The sequence below is a fragment of the Rhinoderma darwinii genome, chromosome 7 (assembly GCF_050947455.1).
Source record: "Rhinoderma darwinii isolate aRhiDar2 chromosome 7, aRhiDar2.hap1, whole genome shotgun sequence".
Lineage (NCBI taxonomy): Eukaryota > Metazoa > Chordata > Amphibia > Anura > Rhinodermatidae > Rhinoderma > Rhinoderma darwinii.
Genome location: NC_134693.1, coordinates 35,190,725 through 35,213,717, shown reverse-complemented (window position 1 = coordinate 35,213,717; position 22,993 = coordinate 35,190,725).

Here is a 22,993-nt window from a genome sequence, read left to right as displayed (position 1 = left end):
AGTTCTTTACTTCAGGGTGCTATCTGTTGTTGTCACAGAAAGCACCCTGAACCCATTCATTTCAATGCGGCCATGCACACTTCCCTTGTTTTAACGGAACCGTGCGGCCGTTCTGTCAAAAGTAGTGCAGGTCCTTCTCCTGCCCGTTTTGACGGAACAGTCTCGGCCTTCTCATTGAATTTGGTCAGTCAAACAACGGGCTGCACACGGACCGTCATTAGCGGCCGTACAACGGCCCACGGAAGTGTGCATGAGGCCTAATACATTGAACCCTAATTAATCATTGATATTTATTTATACTAGGGTAATTTAATTACTCCTTGTTTTAATATTTATTTGAATATTTTTCTTATGTATGTATTTACTGAGGAAATATAATTATATATAAAAGTATATAATTGATGATTTATAAATTTATATTTATTTATACAAAATGCATGAACTTATAGTTGTTATTTTATTCAGTTTTTTTAAGGAGTTATATAAGAATCTAAATTTGATTGTTCCATAGACGTTTAGTGTTAACGGTTTTGGTAACAATATATATGTATATTTTTCAATACAAAACAATTTTACATTGTAAACTTGAGGGAAGGGGGGTGAGATCTAAGTGGATTTCAATTAGGGGTAATCTCACTTTTTAGTATGTTTTATTATTTTAGTATGGCCCAGCCTGAGATAAAACTCCAACTAAATTTTCCAAGTATCTCTGCGTGTGTAGGGCGGCTTCAGTGACTGTAGTATTTAAATATAAAAGGCTATGTCCACATTTGAAACCAATTATTTTATTGCTGTAATGCATCTAGAAAAACAAATAAAACTATTTTGCAATTACTTTTTATTTAAATCTCGTAACTTTTTGTGTCTATAGCTCCTATTCGTTTCCACATACAAACCCTGTGTAGTCTGATCCTGCAGTCAAACTTCCTTACATCTGTAACTCACTTCTTGCTAACTTACCATATATATGTTAGAAAGAAATAAAGGACAAATGTAAGGGTAAGGCCACACGGACCGGCCCTGAGATGGTCACGACGCGGCCAACAACCGCGCCGGCATCATGTTCTGTGCGGCTGTCAAAAACCCTGTTTATGGCCGTGCGTTAATGCGGGTAAAATGTCCCTTTATCTGCAAAATAGTTTGGCTATTAATTGATACACCCTTTATGACCTCACGATTGTGCAGGTAAAGGGCTGTTTTACATGCAATAACAGTCATTAACAGGGTATTTGACAACCACCGGACATGGTGTCAGGGCCGCTTCAAGTGGCCTTACCCTAAGGGAGTATGCCTGAAACAGTGCTTCTAAGGAAAAACACATCGCCTCCCAGAGGCCCCATATGGCAGTACACGGAGCGTACAGGCCCCTAATGCCAGCATGTAACCACTCCGTGGGCTGACGAAATGGATCTGTGCAAACAGCATTGCTTTATGCATTATCCCTCAATCAAAGCTCCAATATTTGAAAGAACAGTTGTAATACCAAAGTATGTGACAGGTATGTTTATGTGCATGCACAGGCAATATGAAAATAACAAGGTACGAATCATAGTTACCTTTATATTTATTTGGTATCCTTTTACTCTAAATAAGGATTCAAAAATTCCCATATAAGATACATTTAGAAAATACACTTTAGGCTGCGTTCACATCTGCGTTGGGACTCCATTCATGGGTTCCGTTGGACCTTTCCGTCAGGGGAACCGATGAACGGAATCCAAACTGAAACAAACGGAAACCATAGGTTTCATTTCAATGGTGACGGATCTGGTGCAAATGGTTTCCATTTGTCACCGTTGTTTAAGGGTTCCATTTGTTTTGATGGAATGAATAGCGCAGTCGACTATGGTATTGATTCCATCATAACGACGTAACCCTTACACAACGGTGACAAACGGAAACAATTTGGACCGGATCCGTGACCATTGGAATCAATGGGGATGCAAACGGAAATCTATGGTTCCCGTTTGTTTCAGTTTGGATTCCGTTCATGGGTTCCCCTGACGGAAAGGTCATACCGAACACATGAACGAAGCCTCGACACAAATGTGAACGCAACCTTAGTAGAGAAATTCCCAATAGCACTTAAATCCTATTAGAGGCACGAATCCACCTGGTCAAGTAATCAGAAAAAATCTGGACTAAATTTGGACTGTTACAAATGATATACAAGATATTCCAATCTTTAAAGGGTTAATAAAGCTGGTCTAATGTACTTTCTTCCTTTAGGTCCTGTTCGCACAAAGTTTTTGGCAGGCAGAAAAAATCTGCCTCAGAATTTATTCAGGAATTTTGAGGCAGATTTTGACCGGCCTGCATGTATTTTTCTGTGTGTTTTCACTGCGTTTTTCACCCTCAGCCATTGAAGCTAATACAAGGCTCGCAAAAAACGCAGCGAAAAATGCTCAGAAACGAGGGTTGCAGTTAATTTCTGCCTCCCATTGACCTCAATGAGAGGTTAGAGGCGGAAACCGCGACAAGAAAGTACATGCCGCTCGTGAAAAACGACTCTGCCACCCATTAAAATCAATGGGGGGGGTGATTTCGACCATTTTTTGGTGCTGATTCCACCGGGGTTTTTGCGTCAAAGTCAGCGCCAAAAAACTCAGTGTAAACTGACCCTTGGATTTTTTTCTGACCCTTGGATTTTTTTCTCCTTAAAGATTCCTCTTGCCACACTAGTCAATGACCACCATAGAAATTGCCTTCTGGATTTCCATTCTCAATATTTTTTGCAATGTGTGCCTGAGAAACGGGATTGCAACATTACTCACAATTCTGTAATACAAAGCTCTCTGTCATTTGAAATCAGTAAATTCTCCGATCTGGAAACGGTTCACAGTCTGAAAATTGTCATTCTCTAGACAACATTTCTTCAACAATATTGGCATCTGGCTAGTAGCAATGAAACATTACTTCCTTTTGATGTCAGCACTTAGAGTCAGCCCACTTGACTGAATTCTGATTAACTCTGTATTCAAAAAAGCAAATACAATATATTTTTTCAGATCATTGCTGAGAGTTAAGAGACAACGTGTAATAAGTGCAATATTGACTGGATTTCTAAAAATAACAATTGCTTTTGGCTCCTGTGGATGAATAGAAGGACAGATAATTTTGAGCTCAAGAGAAATAATCAAAGAGAAGGAAAAAACGAAAAGCAACGGATCATCAGACTATAAGAAAACAAAGACTTGGAACCAAACATAAGAAATGCCCTCAACCTAGCAACATATAATAAATATCTAGAGAACTTGCTGGACAGTGCACGGAACAATGGTAGCTGAAAGTCTCTAAACTTACAATTAGGATTAAGCTACAATGAACATTTATTTATTATTGTCATTATTATTATTTATTTTAAAGCACCTTTAAGTCCAAGGCGCTGTACATAGGAAATACAAAAGGGTATTAATACAAAACACGAGACAATAAAAACCACAAGTAATATAAACATGAACTTAATGAATGAAAGATTGGTACAAAAGGAGAGAAGACCCTGCCCGCGAGGCCTTAAGACCCTTTTACACAGGCCATTGATCGGGTAGACGAGCGTTCATATGAAAACTCGTTCCCAACCATTGTCCTGTGTTAACAGGGCAACGTTCAGCCGATGAAGGAGCAAACATTCATTCATCAGCTGATCGCATAGTTTATGCAGCACTAAATATTATTGTTGTCGGCAGCACATGATGGAAATGTATGGGGGCGAATGATCGTGGTAATCATCTCTCGTCCCCATACATAAACAGTCATTGCCCCTTGTGAAAGAAGCAAACGAGCACCGATCACCGTCTCGTTGATCGGCGTTCGTTTTCACGGCCCATATTGACCAGTCTAAAAGGACCCTGACAATCTACAAGGAAAGGAGGAAGGAGACAGTAGGTTAGATAGAAGCTGCTCATGTGGTAGTGTAGGGGCAGCAGGGTTATTACAGTCAGGTTGTAAGCTTTTCTGAAGAGGTTGGTTTTCAAAATGCTTTTAAAGGTTTTGATGGTGAGTGTCTGATGTGTTGGGGTAGCGAGATCCAAAGTATTTGGGATGCACTGGAAAAAATCTTGGTTTATTGCATATTCAAAGCATTGGTGACTGATAAAAGGTTGTACACTGTTATATACAAAAAATGATAACAAAAAATAACAATGAAAAACATGGAAAGTCATGAAAATGCAGCTCATAAAGTTACAGTCAAATCACTTATAAAACAATTCTTCTACAACCAGAAAAATCAACATAAAATAAAACATCAAAATCAACATAAAATAAAACATCAAAATCAACAGAAAATAAAACATCAAAATCAACAGAAAATAAAAGTCCTTGAGTTTTTGCCTTTTGTCAAGCTTTAAAAAATTCTTAGTTACATCTCTTTTTGTGAAAACTGGGTGATAAACGGTATGAATACTATTACAGTTCCTCAGGATAGACAACTTAATCATAAATCATGGACAGCAAAAATGTTCATGGACAAATTGGAAAACCAAAAATGAGTGATGAAGACGATTAGTATTATATATAGAGAGAGAGAGAGGGAGCTAGCTCAGATACTAATATGAACACATTAGCAGCATTTACTGTGAAATGTAACATGATCATTCCAATCACAATAATCTGTACAAGCTCCTCCAGCTTGAATAAAATCACAGGCAGACACTGGCTCATGCACATGACAATATTACGACGCCATACAACGTCCGAGTTGAACGGGGTCGTAATATGACATTATTATACTTTAATGAAGTCCTACTGTATCTGTGTATACTTTCACTTTCAAATGAATGGTGCACCCTCAAAAGCAGAGAACATACTCATTCATAAATTACATACACACATACTTATACACATGTGCATATATATATATATATACAAAAACCACATATATAAATATGCATAAACTACACAAATGACTACCCACATTCAAGCGTATAAACAATATACTTACTTATACATACGCAGAAACATGCTGTAATGACGGTGTAGGGAAACAGACAGGTGAGCCCTAATCTACCCGCCACTCAGTCCCTGCCTACTTGCAACGACCCGTCCTAGGCGACGGGGTACAACTGTGCGACGGTCCCTACGCTCAGTAAGTGCACGACAGACAAACAGACAAGGGTACACAGAAGCTAGGGAAACGGGGCAGCTGCCCACAGAGACACCGTGAGCAACGAGAGTAGTGAACGAGCCGAGTCAAACCAGGAGTGCACGAGGTACAAAACGCTGAGCAGGAGAGTGGTCAGTGAGCCAAGGTCAATAACAAGCAGAGGATCAGTAGTTCAAGCAGCAGAGCCAGGAAACAAGCAGAGCAGAATCACAGGCAATGGAGGAACAGGAAAGGCAGGTATAAATAGACAGTGGGCGGGAGCTAGCTCCGTCTGGCCAGGCTGTGATAGGCTCTCCCACTCCTAAGCCTGCCATCCTTAGTGGATGATGGAGTCAGTCTCACAGACATAGGAGCAGGTGCAGACTGATTACCCACGGGCATCGACACAGAAGCTGTGTCTGGCAGATCCTTTACACATGCAGATACGTTAACACAGATATACAAGAATGCACACAAATACATATATGCATATAGGTGGATATTCATAAATATATATACACACAGTTCATTAAAAGCACACATTGATCTCCTCCCTCTTTCTCTGGAGCCAGGTTTATAATGTCACGTTCAAACCCTGTAGACACAGATACAGTTGAAATCGGGACAAGCCACTTGCCGTCCGAGACAGCAGGATTGTGCCCAGAATACTAGACAGTCCCGCTAGATCTGAGACATGGGTCCACATAACCTTTTATGAGAATGTTTAACCGGTTTCCGACCGCCGGCTGTATATTAATGTCTGGCAGTCTGAGTCCTTAAAACCCACGCCATAGGGTATATACAGCGTGGGTTTTGGCTTGCTGGCCAAGCGATCATGTAGCTGAATGTCAGGTCTCCAGCAGTCAGTGACTGCCGGGGACCCTGAGGAGAATATAGAAGCAGATTTTGCTGCTTCTTTCTTCTCTGATCACTTGTACATAACGCTCAATGAGCGCTGTGTATATGAATGCAGGCAGTGGCAGCACCGCTGTCTCTATTGGTCCCGGCGATCATGTGACTGGTCACATAATCTCCGGGTGCTGTTAGTGGCAGGGTTCTGCTGGGTCTAACTAAACCCAGCACAGCCCTAGTAGTGACAATAGTTACTAGAGGGCTGATTTCGGTGAAAAAATAAAATTTAAAACATGAAAAATTTAAAAATAAAGTCTACCAAAGGTCTTCTCTGACTTTTGAAGGACAGACCATAATAATAAAAAAAAGAAAAAGAAAATAAGATGCAAGAAAACGTAGTAATGAATACACATAAAATACCCACCCAAAAAAAGTTCCACCTCCCCAATCATTGTCGTAAAGCTAGCCCTGACCCAATTACCCTAAAATAGACATGTTATATATAAAAATGTATTGTAGACAATGATGATCACAAATAAAAGGTCTATTTTAGGATAAAACTGCATTATTACCAGAACAAAATACCTGAAATGTAGAAAAGCATATTTTTTTATTATTATTTTCAAACTTTAGGCCTAGAAATTCTAAAATAGCAAAAAAAATGTGTATAAAAATGATAAAAAATAGAAACCTTAATTTCCTCGAAAAAAACATTGCAAAAATCCCATTGCCAGCCCAACAAATAAAATGGTTGTAGCTGTTTAACTAACGCGTGCTAAAAAATGTCTAAACGGTGTCTGTTCCTAAAAGCTCAAAATAGCCCGCACCTGAATCGGATAAATAAAACAATTGGCCCATATGATTTCAGACAATAACTAATATGTATTATGTTATAGCTGCAAGGTGGAATTGATTATTAGGTTTAGTAATCTACCCAATGTTGCCCAAATAATCCAACTTTTGTGATTGATACCACTCCCCTAATTATACTGGATCATTGTAATGACCAGAGGGTTGTGGACCCACTGTGCTACTCAACCCATTTGACTTAGGGCCATCTCTATGGGCATTGTCTAAGTAGACTCTCTGGTATTCACCCTTTAACCCCATACGGGGATCTGGACTTCGCTATGGGGAGGATACCAAGTCGCTTCCTCTTGAGATAGTCCCGGTTTGAGTAGCAGCTGGCTTAGCGTACCAGGAGACAACGGTGTAGTACACCGTGTGTAAAGGCACTGGCAGTTGATACATTGGCACAGACGGGTGGAGATCTGAAGTCACAGTTCATAACAGGTAGTGCGTCTTCAGGCTCGCAGCAGGACACAGGTTGCCAATAGGTAGTATGCCTCAGGCTGGTATCAGGCAGAAGGATACAGACTGGTAACAGATAACATGATACCAACTGGTAGCAGGTAGTAAGGTACGGACTGGAAGCAAGATGGAGACTGGTATCAGATAGCAGGATATGGACTGATAGCAGGTAGCAGGATATTAACTGGTAGCAGGGTAGTGACTGGTAGCATGTATCAGGATACTGACTGATAGACGGTAGCAAGATGCGGACTGGTATCAGGTAGCGAGATGCAAACAAGAACCTTTGCAGGAAACAACTAAGTTGCACCAAAGTTGCTCAGGTACCAGGTGTTTAGAGGAGCTGCCTTAAATAAGTCCAGAGCAACAGGATTGGTTGGAGAGCATATTGAATGCACGCGCGCTGGCCCTTTAAGACACATCTAGGGAGCGTGTGCCCTATGGGACATGTGGCAGCGAGAAGGAGGAGGAGCACGGCCACAGAAGGCAGGACCAAATGTGTGGCTCCTCCAACATCAATCTATTAATTTTATGATGTGAAGTTATAAGGACTATAGATGGGGATGAGATATTAGTAGTAGTTAAAAAAAGACAATAAATTATGATGCAAAGATGTATATTATTAACCCAAAGTAAATGACTAAATATGTTGAGATCGCCCCAGGCACATGGAGTTAAGGAGAATGCAGGCTGAAGTTGTACCGCACATTGTGAACACACTGCAGATTTGCAGTACAATAACTATAACCACGCAGATAATGGAACAGAAAATTACTTTGACCAGTCAAAACAATTGCTCCATCTGTTCGTTTCTCATACCAGTGATTTTCAGAATTAGATTTTACACACCGCACATTCACAAACCAGTCATTCAAACAGAGTAGAAAAAGTATCTCCAAAAACAATGTAAAAATAACTCACAGGCTCAGCCAAGTGTGCGGGCAGACATGTAGCAGTAAGCATGACTAGTCTTACATTTGTTTACGTCTGATGTACAATTTGATAAGCCATCATATATTATTGAAGATAAAGAAGATACGTTTCCAATCCTAATACCAATTTTCTTGTGTCTAAACACTGAATAAATCTTGAGAATATTGCTTTTTTTTCTTTTTGGGCAATAGTAATAGACATTTTGTAAAAAAAAAAAAAAACAACCCAAAACGTACACATATAGATTTATATTATGCTGGTCATATGTGCCACAATGCTTTGGTCAATGATTGCTCATGGCAACAGCAGCAATTTTTTGGGAGGTGAAAATGACTGGTTAAAGAGGCTCTGTCACCAGATTATAAGTGCCCTGTCTCCTATATAAGGAGATGGGCGCTGTAATGTAGGTGACAGTAATGCTTTTTATTTAAAAAAACGATCTATTTTCACAACGTTAGGAGCGATTTTAGATTTATGCTAATGAGCTTTCTTAATGCCCAAGTGGGCGTACTTTTACTTTCGACCAAGTGGGCGTTGTACAGAGGAGTGCATGACGCTGACCAATCAGCATCATGCACTCCTCCCCATTCATTTACACTGCACTAGCGATATAGATATATCACTATGTGCAGCCTCATACACAAGCCCTAACATTACTACAGTGTCCTGATAATGAATACACATGACCATCCAGCCTGAACGTCATGTGTACTCAGAATCCTGACACTTCTGACTCTTTTCTGTGAGATTCCAGTAACGGATACGAAATCTTGCGAGATTACGGAGGTAAACGAGATTTGGTTTCACTTGCCGGAATCTCACAAAAAAGAGTCAGAAGTGTCAGGATTCTGAGTACACATGACGTCCAGGCTGGATGATCATGTGTATTCATTATCAGGACACTGTAGTAATGTTAGGGCTTGTGTATGTAGCTGCACATAGTGATATAACTATATCGCTAGTGCAGTGTAAATGAATGGAGAGGAGTGCATGATGCCGATTGGTCAGCGTCATGCACTCCTCTGTACAACGCCCACTTGGTCGAAAGTAAAAGTACGCCCACTTGGGCATTAAGAAAGCTCATTAGCATAAACCAAAATCGCTCCTAACGTTGTGAAAAAAGATCGTTTTTTTTAATAAAAAGCATTACTGTTACCTACATTACAGCGCCGATCTCCTTATATAGGAGATAGGGCACTTATAATGTGGTGACAGAGCCTCTTTAAGGTCTACTTCAGCCCCCTGTACGCATGGCAGATTTTGGTGCAGACATTTCTGCCACTAAAAATCAGTTCCATTGCTCCAAATAGAGTTGTTTTTACAGCAAGCACAAAATCTGCAACAAAACCTGTAGCATGTGCAGGGGGCTTTACTCACTATTTTTTGTGGGGTTTTTGTGGCTCAAGTTTCTTTTGGAAAATAGTACTTGCATTTTTTAAAGACGATTTTGGTGTAGTTTTTTTTAAAAAAAATTATGTGTTCTACTTCCTGTATTTATTTTTGGTGATTGTTTTTCACATTGCAAAGCATGTGATTCAAAGATCATGTGATGCAAAGATTCCTCTTTACAACAGATGATTTTCTTTCTAAAAAAAAAACACCACCAAAAAGACCTTAAAAAAAACGCAACACACATTGACACTTGCATTTTTTTAAAGAGCTAAAAAAAAACGTGGCCGTCTGTGGAACAAAAAGTAACTAAATGATGCAAAAAAATACAAAGCCAGGCTTGCTGCAATTTTTTAAAAACCGCCACTGACCCAAAAAGTTAAAATAAAAAAGAAGCCACCTAAAAAAAACTACATTTGTAGGGCATTTTATAAAAACGCTGTGTTTTAAACCACCCAAAGACTAATGAAAATTCAAAAAATCGCCCAGGTTCTACAAAAAATTGTGTATATGCCATAATTAAATTAACTTACCACTATCTAGAGACATTAAGACAAAATTAATTAAAGAAGTTATCCCAAAATTCTCATTTATCAACTATCCATATAGGTGATTAATGTCTGATCACTTAGGGATCCCCACGAGCACTAGAACAGCGTCCCGAGACCCCCGCTCATCCTCACTACACGATTGCAGTGAAGAGGAGTTTGAATGGAGCGGCGCCGACAGTAGCCAGCACTCAACCGTTTTTGTCAGGGCCATAGATATTGGATATAGCAGCAGAGCACCTTCTCAACCGCCGCTCCATTTAAGCTCCTCCTCACTGCATGGGGTGCAGTGAAAAGGAATGGAGGTTTGGAACCCCCGTTCTAGTGATCGGTGAGAATCTCAGTGGTGGGGCCCTGCGATCAGACGTTTATCACCTATCTTGTGGATAGGTGATAAATGTAAATCTTGGGACAACCCTTTTAGCGGCTGTATGCAAGTCCATGTGTAAAATATACCCAGCTCAGTCCTGCATGATGGTTCACAATTTTATAGAATAGAGAATAAATTTCAATAGAATGTAAATCATAGAGTTAAAGTGAATCTCCACCACTTACATGGCATATGGATAGAAGAGTGAAGCCGTTTTAAACAAAAGCCAAAGAGGTTTCAGCCCATTCTAGGCAACAGTGGGAGTCCCAGCAGTCAGAATCCCATTGATCAGACTATCAATTTGCCATAAAAGTCTTGGGTAGGAAAAATATTTTTATAAAAAAAGTTTTTATAATTCAGTTTCCCATTGTTATTACTCATTACAAACTATATCAGCCTCCTGTAAATATTTCTGGCTATGTTGTTTGCTAAGCAATGCTGTTTTGGAGAGCCAGAACTGTCACTCACATTGAACAGGACTGTTTGTAACATATATTAAGGGGAACCTGTCACATTGAACATGCTGTCTAATGTGAGGGTAGTATGCTATAGAGATGGAGGAGCTGAGAAGATTGATATATAGTTTTGTGGGAAATGACTCAGTATAATCCCTGCTCACTGTGGACTTATGAGTCAAGTGGGTGGAGTTGACAGCCTTCCTTATTGCGTATACAGATAGCTGTCAATCACTGAGTAGGACCGCCACCTAGACTCAGCCGAGTGATTTAAATGAATGAATTACTGAATCTTTTCCCACATATCTATATTCCATCCTAGTTCCATTTAATATATGCTCCTTAAGAGTAGAGCAGATACACGAATACATAAGTATTGCAATGTATTGCATGAGTGATCCAAAGATCGCATGTTTAAATACCCTAGGGGAACTAAAGAAAAAAGTTAAAAAATGTTTAATAACATTTTATAAAATATAAAAAAATACAAATTAAAAAAAAACGTTTTCACAAAAAATTATGTAAGCAATAAAAAATAAAATAAACATAATTGATATTGCCGTGTCCATGACAGTCCAAACTATCAAAATATCACGTTATTTAATCTGCCAGGTGAACGCCGTAGGAAAAAAATGTACAATGCAAAATTGCTGTTTTTTGGTCACCTTACTTCCCCCAAAAAATGGAATAAAAACTAATAAAAAATGATGTGCCTCAAAATGGTACAAATAGAAAAACTACATCTCAACTGGCAAAAAACACGCCCTCACACCACTTAATCTACGGAAAAATAGAAAAGTTCTGGCAATTTTTTTTTACCAAATATTTTGTTCTTTGTGAAAGTAGTAAAACATTAAAAAAATTATATAAATTTGATATCGCCGCAATGGTACTGACCCGGAGATTAAAGTCCACATGTAGTTTTACTGCAGTAAAAATTAAACCCAAAAAGCAAAGGAGGAAATGCTGTGTTTTTTTCCCACCCTACCTCAAAAATAAATTTATTTTTTTTTTTTCGTTTTTCAGTACATTATATGGTACATTCAATGGTGTCATAACAACTACAATTCGTCCCATAAAAAAAAAACAAGCTCTTTTATGGCTCTGTTGATGGAAAAATAAAAAGGTTATGGCTTTTGAAATGCGACAATAGAAAAACAAAAATGAAAAATAGAAAATTGTCTGCGTCTCTGAAAAGCATAGGTTCTCCTTTTGTTTATATGAATTCACTAATATAGTCTTAATAGCAGAATGAATTGCTCTCTATAACTGCAATCATTCCGGAAAGAACATACAAGTTAATGTGGAGTTTGAAAAAAAAATAAAAAAAATAAAAAAAATTACAGAAATAAATGAAAATTATATTTTTGGGTTTTTGAACAATGCCTAGAGCTTCCAAATTTGCATACTTTGCAGTCTTTACATGATAGCACTATGACTTTCGCTGAGATTTAAGCACAGGACAGGATGTAATATGGACCGACGTTTCTTCCGACTTTGCTGTCTGTTGACTTTAGAAAACATCTGTCTGTGGCACTTTGTCATCGGTATTAAGTCTGGTATCTGGTATCTCGGCTCTAATAGCACTTGAGATTGAAAGTGTCGCGGCGATGCCAGTCTGAATGCTGGATGTTTCACATAATGATTTTCTAATCTGCCAGACATTTGTCTTTCATTTATAATTTTAATCCGTTTATTAGGAATTGCAGCACGAGCAGAGACCAATCCACATGAAACCACTTGTATCCATAGACATTTCCCATATGACTTCCTATAATCACACTGAGTGACACTAATTTCTAATTAGAAAGTAACAATGGGACCTGCCTACAATGAAGCTTCTAAATTTATATGGTGTATCAGATTCCAGAAATGTAATAGACTCTTTTGCTAACACGATACATTTCCATATTTATGTTGTTCTATTCTGTACGACTATTTTTCGCCTTTGAGGGTAGATTAAGTTCTCTGCTGGAAGCTATTGTGTGGTTCCAGTTGTGTCCATGCAGCCCTGCCGTTACTTTGAAGGAGTTTCTGATTTTCTTCTTTATCTTGACTCAAAGACCACTCAAGAACTAGACAATGTTATTATTCATACTGTGGTTCAAATACAACCTCTAGCTGTTTTATTGTATTTTAAATGAAAAAATATCAGGACAGGGCTATTTTCCACACTGTGTGAGCTCGCTCGCTAACTGCGGAAAACAAATAATGAAGTAGGGATTATCCACATAGACATCTGAGGTCCTAAATGAGAAAACTAATATTACTGAAAAAAAAGTAGAGTACTAATTAAAATGAAGGAAAGTGCATTTATAACTAATCCTTTCTGCACTCAGTGTGTTTCATGTAATACTGTATAAATAACCTTCATTAAATTAAAGAAAAGTTGAGATCCGGGTGATTATGGAAAGAACTATCCGGGAGATCCGGGAGAACTATCGAAAATGGTTGCAATCCATTGCTAGGCCACAAGGCCTCAAAGTGATGAGAGCCTCTACTCCACCATGTAATCAAAAACATGGAAAGTCATTGCCTTTTCTAACTTTATGGCTCCTCTAAATGACTTTATTGTCTTTAACCCCTTCCCGTCGTAAACAACTTTCAGATTTTAATTTTCGTTTGTTCCTCCCCACCTTCCAAAAGCCATAACGTCTTTATTTTTCCATCGATATAGTACTATGGGGGCTTGGTTTTTGTGGGACGAGTTGTAGTTTTTCGTAGCACCATTTATTGTTCCATATTATGTACTATGAAATGGGAAAAAAGTATTTATGGGGTAGAAAATGAAACGAACAGCGGTTCCTCCATGTTTTTTTTTGCGCTATTTTTACGGAATTCACTGTGCAATTAAAACAATATGTTAACTTTATTATGCGGGTCAATACGATTACGCCGATACCAAATATATATAGTTTTTTCTATATTTTACTACTTTTACATGTAAAAACCTAAGTGTAAAAAAGAAAATTTATTTTGTTTCGCCAAATTCCGAGAGCCATAACTTTTTTATTTTTCCGTCGATTAAGTGGTATAAGGGCTTCTTTTTTGCGGCATAAGCTGTAGTTTTTAATAATACAATTTTGGTGTAAATGCGACCGTTTGATCACTTTTTATTTCATTTTTTGGGGGGAGATGAGGTGACCAAAAAATAGAGATTCTGGCGTTTACAATTTTTTTTTTTACGGCGTTCACCGTGCGGGTTAAATAATTATATATTGTAATAGATCAGACATTTACAAACGTGGAGATACCAATTATGTTTATTTTTATTTTTTTTTACTATGGTCTAGGGGGAAAATGGGAAAGGGCTAATGTATTGCAGTATATCGTGATTCCGACAGGCAACTATTAAGCTCTGCCAGAGGCAGGGCTTAATAGGGGCACTTCATTAGGCCCCCAGGCAGCCATAGCAACCATCGCCATCGATGAGCTGTTGACCGCAGCATTTAACGAGTTAAATTAGCAGGATGCCGCTCGTTACTCTGAAGTGTACAGCCGACACCAGCATCGTATGGATCGGGTTCACTCCATGAGCCCGTTCCATACTTCCCCTACCCGACTTTGGCGTATGAATACGTCAAATGTCGGGAAGGGGTTAAAGGGATTGTCCCAACTGGGCAACCCCAGTCTGTATGCGCTGTTAGGGCATACGGACGTCATAGGAGGGGCCTCTCGCTTAGGACCCCTCTATTAACCAGAGAGACGAGCCATTGCAAAGATCAGATACAGCTGTGGCAGATTTAACACGACCATATATTATATGATGCCAATTCATTAAATGGCACCATATAAAACTGTTGCTGCAGGAAAATGTGTACTTATTTATTTTTACTGTGTTCGCTTTACTTTTACTTTATTCCTTTGTCCCCTGCCATTACATTTCTTAGGCTATATCAATTAAAACGTAATTATTTTTTGGGCTTGATTCTATGTATTTTGTGTACTGCATGATTACAAAATTGTTATTTATGATGATTTATAACTAGATGAATTGATTTTGTATTGTGGTTAGTCACTGTGGGCAAAAATGCAACTACGCACTATATGGGCACAACAGGTCAAGGTAATCTTTAGTTTGTGTTCTTTATTCTTTGATTAACTCTGATTATAAGTTTTTAGGGTATGAACACACACGGCGTATTCAGGGCGGATACACTGCGTCCAGCTGCGCAGCATATCTGCCCTGAACATCTCAGGGAATTCCGTCCGACATCCCGCTGTGGTGCGCTTTTTTCGGGCGTAAATTCCGCTGCGTAAATTATCGCACATACTTACCCCCTCCCTCCTCTGACGTCCACTCCAGTCTCCCTGGCGGACGTTGCAGGCCATATGACCGCTGCAGCCTGTGATTGGCTGCAGCGGTCATATGGCCTGCAGTGTCAACCAGGGAGGCCGGACTGGAGAAGCAGGGAACTCTGGGTCTCCAGCACTGCTCCTGCCTGGGACTCCAGCTCTGCTCCTGACATCACTGTCCATATATAGACAGTGATGTCAGGGGCTTCCCCAGCCGGAGTCCGAGGGCAGAGCCGCTTCTAACACTCTGACTGGAGTGGACAGTGATGTCATACTACTCTGACATATATGGACAGTGATTTCAGGGGCTTCCTCAGAGCAGGAATCCCAGAGCAGAACGCTAGTATAAGCTCTGGGACATCATGAAGGAGCGGCCTGATCTCTCTTCTCCCAAGGGATCTACGGTGCCCCGCAGGCCACAGATGACAGCCTCAGGGGCTGCATGCGGCCCACAGCCAGCGTGTTTGAGACCCCTGTACTAGTTGATTGTATTTGCTCCAAGTTCTTGGAGGCTTTACTCTATTCCGTGAAGGAAAAAAAATTCTATTGCTACTTGGAAACCATCAACAAGCTTCTGTTAGGCTGGTTATACAGGAGCATTTTTGCAAATTCCAGCCTAACCGCAGGTCCATTGACCCAAATTAACATCATTATAGGCACTATGCTTGTCTGAAACCTACCTTAAGCTGGGTTCACACAACCTATTTTCAGGCGTAAACGAGGCGTATTATGCCTCCATTTACGCCTGAAAATACGGCTCCAATACGTCGGCAAACATCTGCCCATTCATTTGAATGGGTTTGCCGACGTAATGTGCCGACGACCTGTAATTTACGTGTCGTCATTTGACAGCTGTCAAACGACGACGCGTAAAATTACTGCCTCGTCAAAGAAGTGCAGGACACTTCTTTGGACGTAATTTGAGCCGTTTTTCATTGAATTAAATGAAGAACAGCTCTAAATTACGGCCGTCAATGACGCCTCGCAAAATGCGAGTACGAGCAATTACGTCTGAAATTACGGAGCTGTTTTCTCCTGAAAACAGCTACGTCATTTCAGACGTAAATGCAGTTTACGTGTGCACATACCCTCATTCTTATTACAGATGTGTCCACTATTACTTTTGATTGATTTTGGTTGAGTACTCCAATTTCTCATGAAACAAATTCAATATAATATCGCGACATGCTAGTAAAACACCTTGACAGGCTGCAATGCACATTACAACCACTCGGGCGTCACACATAGGCACATACAGAATAAGCATCTCAAGACAGTGTTTGTGAAATCATGTTTTTTTTTCAAAGCGGGTCATCTCATGCCACACATCTCAGGACATGTTGAGATAAAAGGAAAATTAAAGAAGGACATATTTGCAGCATTTTTGTTTATTCTCCTTGTTCATTTTTTTTTACAAAAGAACGCAGCGAAAACAAAATTTGTGAATACATCCTAATGGTGTCCAACTCTGAATAGACTTTGAGTCTGATTAGCTCATTAGCACCTGAATAAACACCCAAAGCCAGTCTCATTATTTCATGAATACTCAATTCAAGTATAAGGTATTTCTATAATATTCAGACTTTTACATATTCACGTGTTAATGAGCATTAGGTATTCACATATTAATAAATCTCGGTATTCATACCAGCCATAAATCAACACAAACATCTGAAATCATTGACCAGTGTACGAGATGAAATAAAATCCTTTTAATTTCCATCATTAGTTGTACGAGCAGGAACCCTAGATTATTTTATTTAATTCATCGACACACTATTTCTTTCTGGAAAACCAGTCCCTGAAGCACAGGCTTTCAATGTGTTTTCTGTGGCATTTTTTGTATTTTTTTAAAATAAAATTCCATAAGATAATGAGAAAGCTTACTTACATACATAAGGCAAAATATACTAACTGGCTTTTCATACGCGTAGTCATAAGCATGTAGGAGTATGATGCAATTAATTTATTAAGAAGCGCACACCTCTTAATAAATTTGTTACATCTTGGGCCATTTTTTCACCTGAAATTGAAATCTCAGCTATAATTTAGCCAGTCCATGGAGTACATTATAGTAAATATTTCGGGCTGTGGTGGCCCAGCCCTATTTTACTAAGTCAAGCCACTTTTTAAAAAGTGTCAAATGCATTGAAAAAGTGAAAAAAATATTCAATTTTTTTTGCGCAAAACAGCTGTAACCTTAAACTTTTTTCCGCTACTAAATGAGCACAAATTAATTAGTAAATGAGGACTACAGTGTTTTGGTTAAGGCATTTTTGTAGTGTTTTTGAGGTCTGTGGTATTTTTAAATATACGCATCATGCTCTAGGTATGTAGTATTTTCTGGTGTTTTCGCCATTGGTTTCTCGAAAGAACTTTAAGGGCATGTTCACACAGGGCGGATGCACTGATTAAAAGTACACAGCGTATCCATCCTGGAATCCGCAGGGTATTCCACCCAAAAAAACACACCAAATTATGTTGCAGTTTTTCGGGCAAAATGTCCACTGCGGAAAACAGTGGACATAAAAAAAACACTTTTATACTTACCCCGTTGTCATGACGACACGTCCCTCTGTTGTCCGTGCAGCCCAGCCTCCTGGGATGACACAGCAGCCCATGTGACCACTGCAGCCTGTGATTGGCTGCAGCAGTCACATGGGATGAAACGTAATCCCAGTGGGCTGGCCTGGATGGAGAACGGAGAACAGAAGAAAGTGTCGCTATGACAATGCCCGGGTGGTAAGTATAATCTTTTTAATTAATTTACTAATTTTAAACCCCAAAAAGTTGTTGTTTTCTGAGTTGCGATTTTTACGGCGGAATCAAAGCTTTTCTGCCACAAAAATATGCAACATTTGCAATTTGTTGCGGGTTTTACCTACCCAGTAAATTCATTGGGGAAAACCCGCAACAGCAAAGCAGCGATTCCGGAGCATAAATTGACATGCTGCGGATTCAAAAAACACACCACAGATCAATTTATGAACGTTTTTTCAGTGGAATTTTTATGCAACGTGTGGATGAGATTTGTTGAAATCTCACCCACTCTGCAGCTGTTGTAATATTTAGCAGATTTCCCGCGATTAAATCCATTGCAGAAAATCCACAGTGTTTACGATACGTATGAACGTACCCTAAGGTTGGGTTCCCACAGTACAAATTTGCTGAAGATTTTGTATGCGATTTTTAAGCCAAAACCAGGAAAGGAACCTAAAAAGAAGAAATATATAAGGAAAGGCATTAAAGGTCTGCTCTCCTGGATCCAATTCTGGTTTTGGCTCACAAAATGAAGGCAAAAACTGCAGCAAATCTGCACTGTGGGAATCCAGCCTTACGGTGGCAGGAAAAACGCTGTACAAAATGACACAAAATAAAAACCGCCACTAGAAACACATGAAAAAAAGGCATATAAAATGCATGTTAAATTAAATAAAACAGTTGTTTTCACATGCTACTTTTCATATGGTTTAAAACACCAGACAATACCTCATGTAGAGGAGGTTTTATAGTGTTTTATAGTGACTCTTTCTTATGGGAACAAACAACATGCTTTTGAAATTTTGTAATTTGTATTTTAAATAAATATGTTAATCTCATAAATTTACTTTTTGATCTTGAAGATTAATATACAATTCAATAACTGAAGTATTATTACAATTCCAATGTCTGATTATTTGGGGACGAATTAATGTAAGACATTGCATATATGTCATCGTCTCTGCAACCAGGTTATAAAGTGCATTTACTTTTTCACATCCATTTAAACTGTCAAACAAAGTCCAAGGAACTGTAAGGGCATGTTCACACGTGGCGGAGTTTTCCCGCTGCGAATGTTGGTGCAGATTTGGGGCAATTACGCAACGAATCTGCGCCAACATTTGCATATTTGACGTTGATAATTCAGACGTTGTAGATATCACAGCGGACTTACCACAGATTTCAGTTTTTGCATTGCAAAGGCTGAAATCCGCAGTGAAATTCCGCTTCTTCACCGCAACAGACAGTGCATGCTGCGGAGGGAAAAAAAAGTCTGAATTACTTGTCAAATATGCAAATGTTGGTGCAAATTCGTTGCGTAATTGCCCCAAATCTGCACCAACATTTGCAGCGGAAAAATTCTGCCACGTCTGAACGTGCCCTAAAGAATACATGGCAGAGTATAGGGAAAATAGGCAACGTGTCAGGTAAGAAGGGATAGGAACCAGCTATGGAGCCTGGGGAAACTAGTGGATAAAGGGAAGGAAAGCAGAGACGTACTCTGAAAAAAGGGGTCTAATAATTGGGTCGCACGAACGCTCCTTCCCGATCATTGTCCTGTGTAAACAAGGCATCGATCAGCTGGTGAATGAGCAAACGCTCGTTCATTGGCTGATCATATTTTTCATGTGGCAAAAAAATAAATTCTTGTTGGCAGCACATCTCTACTTGTAAAACAAGATGAAAAATGTATGGGGACGAATGATCGCATTAACGATCGTTTGTCCCCATACTTGTGATCATTGCTCCATTGCTCCATGTAAATAGAGATGTCCTGTGATTCCTCACGGAGAGTAGATTCTAGACAGCTCGTCATCCCTTTCAGGTCTGTGCGAAACAAAGAGGACAGTCAGTCAACCAATCTGTTCTCTGCCACTAAGATAACTTGGAGGGAAGCTGTTGGGCGTAAGGCAAGAACTTGGAGGGAAAATGTTAGTGGCAAAGAGGTTGGAGAGTCCGGTTTCCAGTTTGCCGAGGAGAACTTAGGAGCTTGGGGGTTAATAAGGAAGGTTGAACAATTGTTTAACTTTTCATATTATTCTATGTGTAATTCCAATATCTTTTGTGCCTATGTGTCAAGGCGATGTTTATCTCACATGACATGACTTGTGTAACATTTTTCCGCTTAGCTTGTCTTGCGTGGTCAAACGTCTCAGACAGATCACACCTTTATTCTGTACATTTCAGCAAATAGCTTGACCACATCTTGCTGAGTAATTGTGGTTGTGTCCTATATATGTGTTATGCCTGCCAGTAAAAACAGAGAGATATTCTGACAGAAATTCATGACTGCTGTGCCTGATTTGATGTACAGAGGGCCCGTATATATTTCTCAAAGTCGACATTAATTTGAATACCACTCAACAAAGAAGGGGAGTCCATTTTGCTTCTGACAAACACGGTCTACCTGCAGGGGGTTTCCATGACAGGGGTTATGGGAGCCCATAATGGCCCAAATAGTGTAAACTCAGTGTTTCATGGAAGCCCCTGATTGTAGCAGGTTCAGCTTGCAAGCGGAGGGATGTGTACGGAATGGTGAAAAGCTGCAGAATGCTTAAAACACCTAGAAATGTCTCTGATATTATGCATTGAAAGAAAATATTTTCAAGAAACACAAACAATACCATTATAAATATGCAATATAAGGAGAGATCGACTTGCTTCTTTTACAAATTAGAACAATGGCGATAATATTGCAGGACTTAGATGGGAAAATTAATTCTCCACAATGTGCTTATTACTCACCTCACCCGGTTCCTCAAGATTGTGCACCTTGCCTACATATCAGATTTATCATCCTTTGTTTGCCATTTGTTCCTGTTGCATTTTGAGCTACGCTGTTTCCGTAACTCCCATGATAGTGAATGGCAGTTACGGAAGCAGCATATCATGCGAGCTACACTTTTTCCGTTACTACCATTCAGTTCTATGGGACTTATGGAAACAGCATAGCTAAGCGAGCTGCGCTGTTTCCTTATTCATGGTCGGAAATCACATGAGTCAGCCGGAGCACAGAGAGGTAAAATGGGGTTTAGGGGGCCCCGTTCCAGAGATAAGTGAGGGTCCCAGAGGTGGGACCCGCATCTATCTGACATTTATGACATATCCTGTGGATATGTCATAAATGTCCCTGATGGGAAAACCCCTTTAATGGTGGTTCTGTTTAATAATCAGCACCTGAGTGCCATTTTAGTTGTTTTAATTTATGTATAACTAAAATTAGAGAATGGGAATTTACTATATAATGCAATAGAAAGGGCACCTGGTCTTCAGAATTGGTGGTAGTAGTAGTCTGCATTCAATACTTATATACAAGTAATATATGATGGCCATACAGATTAGATATCTTTCAACACAAACACTTTATCAGCTGACAGCTATCTCACCCAACTACTACCCCCTCAGATTGGCCTAGTGTTTATGTTTATTTCAATGGGGAGAGGGGAATAAGCTGCTTCAGTAACCTCTGACAGCATAGCCAATATCTTGAAATCCATGGGCTGCAACCATACACATTAGATCATTGGCAGATTTGTCCGAATTCATTGGGCATGGACAATTTTTTTCAAATGTATATATCCATTTAAACTCAAGAAGAAATATATCTTTAGTTGTATTGCACTCTGGCCATCTCTATTTAGGCATCCATGGATTGCTGGTCCTCTCTGTGTTACATTGACACTGGCTCATCAACATCTTATCAGCGAACATTTTGTGGGTGCTACAAGATGCAGCAAATATGACTCAAATACTGTCCTTTTATTGTCTCAATGCATCCACAATGAAAAATGAAGCAACTTTGCCGATCTATGTGTCCCATAAAAATACACAACAAACAAATCATGTGTAGTCTGATCCTGCAGTCATACTCCCATACATCCCTCCTCTAAGCCTCGCTACATTACCAAATGTCTTTTAGCATAAAGTAGGGGACAAATGGGAGACAGTATGACTGCAGAAACAGACTACACTGGGTTTGTTTGTTGTCTGTTACCATGGAGACGCATAGCTCTACTTATAAGCCGTAGACTCAAAATAATAGGAAATGTTTAATTAAGACATATTGGAAAGTTATTCATTTTATATGTAATGGGACAATAAAAGGTTGTGAAGTTAGACATAATGCTGCCATTTTCTGATATATCTTGTGTTGTATACCTGAGCACTGATTTAACTCTCAGGACCGAATTTTAACATGAGGCATATTACATTATTATAGCATTTTCATTAAATTCCTCTGTAATCTGTATTCCATTTTTTATATCCTTCCAATTATTTGTATTCTTCCATACTTTGGGTTGGTAAGTGTATTGTTTTATTTACTAGTTTTATGTATATTTCTTTATGGAAGACCTGCAAAAATACGAAAACTATAGAATTCTGAACTAAATCTTAAGTCAGGCCGCTATATCATATTCCAGAGTGAATATTTCTCATTATGCACGTCCTTATCTGAATCCCATTCACACTGTATGTATTTTAAACCATACCACTGACTTGCCACAGTGGAAGCACAGTATCTCACAGGTAGTATATGTTCTGTACGACAGGCCTGTCGCTATGGCAACATCCTTTTCATTCCTATTCAATAGCAATGTGCACAGATGTGTTCTTCCCATTAAGGTTCGTGTAGCAAACTAATGCTTTCTCTAGAGTGCAGTATAAGATGTGTTCCTTCCCTGCTTATAATTGATTCAAACTTTTATGGTCTACAATATCTAGCTGCATACTCTTAGATACAAAAGTCAGATACATAGAATTGTGCAAAATATGATTCAGAGTCAGCTCAGAAATTAAAATAACTCAGTAATAAAAACCTTTTTTTGTAAATATTTTATGCAATGGCAAATAAAAAGACGAGAAGGGTATCCCTATCAGACCTGGCTGTAGGCCAGTACAACAATCCGGACAGTCCACGGACAGTGTAAGACGGGAGTGCCTTAGGGATGCCAAGGTGCCCCCTCCGGTTATGCAGAATTGGCCCCAACCATATTTG